At 38.6% G+C, this 5,779-nt stretch overlaps 1 protein-coding gene across 1 annotated transcript in view; it reads left to right on the top strand.

The window, feature by feature from the left end:
- CA8 (carbonic anhydrase 8) overlaps positions 1 to 5,779 on the top strand; it is a 202,232-nt gene that overhangs the window by 45,440 nt on the left and 151,013 nt on the right. The window lies entirely within an intron of this gene.

Raw genomic sequence — 5,779 nt, 5'->3', positions numbered from 1 at the left:
GTATGAGCCAATCAGTGGCAGTAATGACAGAGCATGCGCTGTTACGCAAAAACCGCGATAGAGTGAAGCCGCGGAAGTCGAAGCGCGAAGTGGTGAGGGTTCACTGTACATGAGTCGCTGTGGATTTGTTTCTCCAAAGTACCTAGACTAATACAGGTATGTTCAAGGTAAAGTTCAATTTGCTTAGTGGGGTTTCCAAATTGGACCCTTCTAGTGTGACCTAGGAAGGATATTGTGCACGTCAAAGGGCAGAGTCTAAAGTCCCAGTTGTCTATAGCACACATCCTCCGCCACCAAGAACTGGATAGAAAGCAGATCAAAAGTGCCGGAATAGGAACTTAATTCCAGGTGTACTCTACAGTTGGAGGACTATATAAGTAATGTTAAGCTTTTTTCCAAATGTCAGTTTACTTCACCTATTTTACCCACCAACAGAAGTGAAATGAACTTCTCCAAGACAGACATGTCCCCCATTCACTTGAATTGCACTCTTTTAAGTGTTTCTCTTGATATGAGGTGACTGTAGAACAATGTTATACAGCAGTAATAGATTGATCTTCTTGTTCTTCCCTCAACATGAGAAGCTGACTCCTGCTGAGATGAGGCTTTCCTTGTCAAAGTAGTTTTTAAGATTTACAAGTGAAGGGTTGATATACGAGAGGATAACCCCCAAAACTGGAGAAAAACACTGCTGCGTGGAACTTTTGTAGTATGCATTTTTCCCTCTAGGTGAAGACTGAGCAACTTCCCCTGAGACAGTGCACCCAGTGGTGTCACCTGGGAAGGTGTCATCTGGTCATTGTGAATTTTTTTGTAAGAGCAGTATCACTCAAACCTCAATTTTTGTGATGGCCAATTTAAGAGAACAGCGTGCAGCTGTGAAATTTTGTTTCTTGCTGGGAAAAATGCAACAAAAACTGTTGTGATGTTGAACACAGTTTACAAGGACAGCGCTATGGAAAAAAACTCAAGTATATGAGTGGTTTTCTTGTTTCAAAAAAGGTGAAATATTGATTGAGGACTAATCTCTTCCTGGACATCTGTCAACATCCCGAATGGATGAAAATGTCAACAAAATTCTTGTACTTGTGCTCGAAGACTGACGACGGACTATTGATGAGATGGGGAAGTTATCTGGACTATCTTGGAGCTCGGTTCAGCGAATTTTCACGAAGATTTGAGAATGAGAAGGGTAACTGTGAAATGTGTGTCTTGGGTTCTGACTGACTGGAAAAGAGAGTGTCAAGTGGAAACATGGCGGGCTTTGAAAGAACAGCTCATGAGGTGTTTGTTGGTTTCGTTACCGTATTTACGAATTTCTTTATCCATTCTTCGACTTATTTTTTCTAGCTTCTTGCTATTGTGAACTGTGTTGCAATGTATATGAGAGGAAACAAGAATGGTGTAAGTTTCCTTGCTCTTTTCTCTCCATTGCAGTTTCATTTTACTTAAAACTTCTTCTTAATAAGCCCCTATGAGTACCCTATATCCTTTGAGAAAATCTATCAAGAATACTCCTTTGGTACCCCCCAAAAGTATTCTCCATAACCATCTGAACTGACCTCCCTGCCTTGAATTTTTTAGGCAAAGGAGATCCCCTGGGAAGACATTCTTATGATTGGGCCTTTTTTTGTGTGTGAAGGTACTCTAATTAGACTAAGACAAGGGCTATTTGTTGCTGATAATAGGCATCTGTGCCCTGGAGCAGCCGAGCCAACTGTTTTTGAGTTAGAAAGAGAATTTTATTAGAAAGTGATACCTGTGGGGAATCCAACAGACATGACTGGCTGTTCTAATGGAATCCTGTTTGATTTTCCTTTGAAATTCATACCCAGGGAGAGTCACATATTTTACAGCAGGGGCTGAGGAGCGTCTGACTGAGGGCTCTATAAGGTCTGTGATATCATCAGTACCAGCTAACATCGCATGCCTAAACAAAGAGAAGCGATTTCAGCCATCAACCAAAACCTCACTGCCGTCCAGTTGATCCACTGTAAGCACGTCGTGAACTTATAGACTGGGGGCAGAACTGGGGGTTTCTGAGACTGTAACTGTTTGGGAGTAGAACGCCCAGTCTTTTTGCTGATAGTTTCAAATTGCTGACCTCATTCACTACCGAACACATAGCCATCACAGGAAGGGTGAGTTAATTTAATGCTTAACCCCTTTGGCCTGCGAATGATTTATAAATATCGAAAAGGCCCTTGGCAGAGAAAAGGTTCCCCACCCCTGCTTTACATGCAGTCAGGTTTCAAGATAATTGCGGGAAGCATCCTTGACCCTGAGTAAGCAGAGAACAATAAGGTTCTGCAAGTCTTCAGCCAGCCTGGATATGTCTCTATTTACTAACCAAATAGCAGGAACTTGGTTTTCTTGGGATGATTCTAGGAATCATCTGGAGACTCTTTCAGGAAACATGTTTTCTTGTGAGCAATGAAGTAAGTTATAAAAATTCCAGAGGGACTGCAGTGGAGGACACAGAAAGCATGGTATAAAGTAGGCCAACTATAATAAGAGAATTGGGTTACATATCACTGAAAGAACGGCTATACAGATGTCTGCTGGTCATGGGGACAAGTTTGAGGATGTTTTGCTTGGGGTAAGACCAGGCCATGAATGACCTGGAATTTAATAGTAAGACTTTTTGTTTTACCCTGGTATATTTAGAGCTGTCCAAACTTTACCACAATGTAATGCTAAAACACAGTATTTCCCCTCAATAAGATCTGTGTCCATTACCAATTATTTCTTTGCTCATCTCCTACCAGTCCTTAGGCAATCACTAACCTACTTTGTATCTGTATGGTATGCTTCTAAACATTTCATATATATGGAATCATCTGTGTTCTTTTGTGATTGCTTTTCTTTCATTTAGCATAACATTTTCAAAGTTCATTCAAATATGCTATAGCAGGGGTATCAAACTGGTGTCCCGCAGGCCGCATGCGGCCCCTGAGGCAACTTTTTGTGGCTCTTGATGCTCTGAAATAAAATGAAAATAGAAAACATTGTTAAGAAAATAATGCTTAGGGGAGATCGAGGCAATACTGTACACACAATTCCCTCGTTAACCCTTTAACTATTGAAGATGAGTATACATGTGACCCAGTGCATTTCCTGGGGCCTGTGGATGTGTATAAACGCGCTGACTCAGTTCTGCGACGTTTGGAAGTGACCTGTCTGCCACTCTCAGTGTCACGTCATGTAAACAGATCCCAGTAGGGAAAAGGTTAAAAAGAGCACTCTGGGTTGTGCTGTTATGAATCATACGTAGCGGCAGCGCTAGTTAACATTCTTACAGGGAAGCTATTGTGTGAGCAACTATTTTCATCCATGAAATGAAGTAAAACGGCATACAGATCAAGATTAACTGATAAACATTTATCTGCCTTAATGAAGATTGTCTGTTCTTAGTCTTTGAATCCAGATATTGGAAAACTAGTAGGAGGAAAGTGCTGGCAAGTTTCTGGTAAAAAAAGATTAATTTTAGTTTTATAAATACATTAAATAAAATAAATGTTTAAATAAAAGCAATTTTATCGTGTTTTAATTATCCTATCCATATTCCTGAATCCTCACTTCCAAATATAAATTTAATAAAATTTGTAAATGTGATGTGGCCTGCGTGAATCTTGCCTGTTGCACCAAATGGCCAGTGTTTTAATTGAGTTTGACACCCCTGTGCTATAGCAATAACAATGTGAATGAAATGTCAGCATTTTATTTCCTCTAATTGCCTGAGCATTCCATTGTATGGATATATTCCTTGTTTTATGTATTCATTTGCCAGTTGATAGACATTTTGCTTACACTCCCTCCCCCCACTTTCTGGATACTTGAGCAATCCTGCTATGAATAACTGCAAACATTTTTTTTGCTATGCTTGTTTTCCTCTTAGGGATTCCTATGCGTGAAATTGCTGGGCTGTGTGGTAACTCTGTATTTTCCATTTTGAACAATTATTAATCTATTTTCCAAAGGGGCTATACCATTTTACAATCTCATGAACAGTATATGAAGGTTCAAACTTTCCCACAGCCTCCACGCCAAGTTATTATTATTATCTACCTTTTTGATAAAAGCAGTTTTGATGGGTGTAAAGTGGCATATCAGTGTTGTTTTAAATAGATTTTTTCTGATGATTAGTTATGTCTTCATGACCTTATTGCCCATTCATATGCCCATTAATATACCTTTTTATGCAAATAATTTCCCATTTTAAAAATTGGGTTATTTGGTATACTATTGAGTTTAGAGAATTCTTTATTTTTATACAAGTTTTTTAAAACCAAAAGTATGATTTACAATTAATTTTTCACATTCTGTGTTTTATTTTCACTCTCTTGAGGCTATTTGAGGTGTACGAGTTTGTAATTTTTACGAAGTTTAATTTCATCATTTTTTCCTTTTACTGATTGTGCTTTCAGTGGTGTTCTTTATTTTCTAAAGTAAAGGTTTGATTGAGAGATAGCGTATATGCAGAAAAGTGCCCAAATGACAAGTGTTTAACTCATTGCATTTCCATAAAGTACATATAGTTATAAAAACAGCATTCAGATTAGTAAATAGGACATAACTAATATCCTAGGTCCTTAGGTGGTGCAAATGATTAACATACTTGTTTGCTAAGCAGAAGGCTGTTGGGTTAAATACACCCAGATGTGCCTTGGAGGAAAGGTTGGATATATATTTTTGGAAGACCACAGCCACTGAAAGCCTATGGAATCCAGTTCTCCTCTGGCACACATGAGATCTCCAGGAATCAGCATATATTCATGACAAAAGGTGGTATGGTTCAGTTCTAATGGTTTTGCTAAGCAGATAACCAAAGGGGCTTTGTCCGTCCACAATTCTTACGAGTTTCATGAATTCCTTTATAGGAAATTTCCTTGCAAGTCCTTTTTATATTCCAGCAGAATTCCCTTCCTGTATCATTGGCCATAATTTCCATACAGGAAGACTCCTAGAACAGTAATCTTGAATCAAATGACAGGACTATGAGTTTTGTGAACATAGAGGAGAGGGTAGGGTAATGGATGTTGGGGGACCATCAGCAATATCAGTGTTAAGATGGAACATTTAGTTAGACTAATTAGATGCTTATTTGAAAAGTGACATTTTTCACCACAAGATAATTCTTCTGGAGCTTAAAAATTGCCCAGCCTTTTAATTTCAGGGTAGCAATATATAGTACGTAAGTGCTCAGCAAATATTTCTTACAATATATTTTGTATCATTTACAAAATGTTATAAACTCCTTAGGTTGTCATTGAATATTGATGATCATCTTTTGTACAGCACAATCTTCATCTTTGTCTTCACCACAAACCCTTATTAAAAATAAGCTATGAGGTAGGAGTGGGTTTATGCAGCAGAGCTGCTGGCCGGCATCAAGTAGAACGGTGCTGTACCCTTTCTTTTGCAGAGTGGAGCTGATTCTCCTTGCATAACTCAGTTACCAGGCAGGCGGGGTTTATTGTTGCTCCTTGGGCTGGTGCTTTTTAAAATCACGACAAGTTGTTTTCCATGGCAGGGAATTTATGGCAGAACTCCTAGTATTTACAGTGGGTCTTGGTACAAGACCTTTTGAAGGAGCTCCAAAAGGATTTAAAATTTCTCTCAGAAGAGTTTTGGAAATGACATTTTTTTTTTTTTACAAATGTTATCCAAACATTAGGCAAATATCTTAAATTAAGACAGCAAGTTATTGCCAGTGCAATGATTTATTGCAAGAGACGTTATGCTCGGTATTCTCTGAAAAGTATAGATCCTGTATGAA

Source organism: Echinops telfairi, unplaced genomic scaffold, assembly GCF_000313985.2.
Source record: "Echinops telfairi isolate 266 unplaced genomic scaffold, ASM31398v2 ScPeMD7_1;HRSCAF=3_0, whole genome shotgun sequence".
NCBI lineage: Eukaryota > Metazoa > Chordata > Mammalia > Afrosoricida > Tenrecidae > Echinops > Echinops telfairi.
Note: the sequence above shows the minus strand (reverse complement) of the source record. Positions and strands in the feature narration are given on the sequence as shown.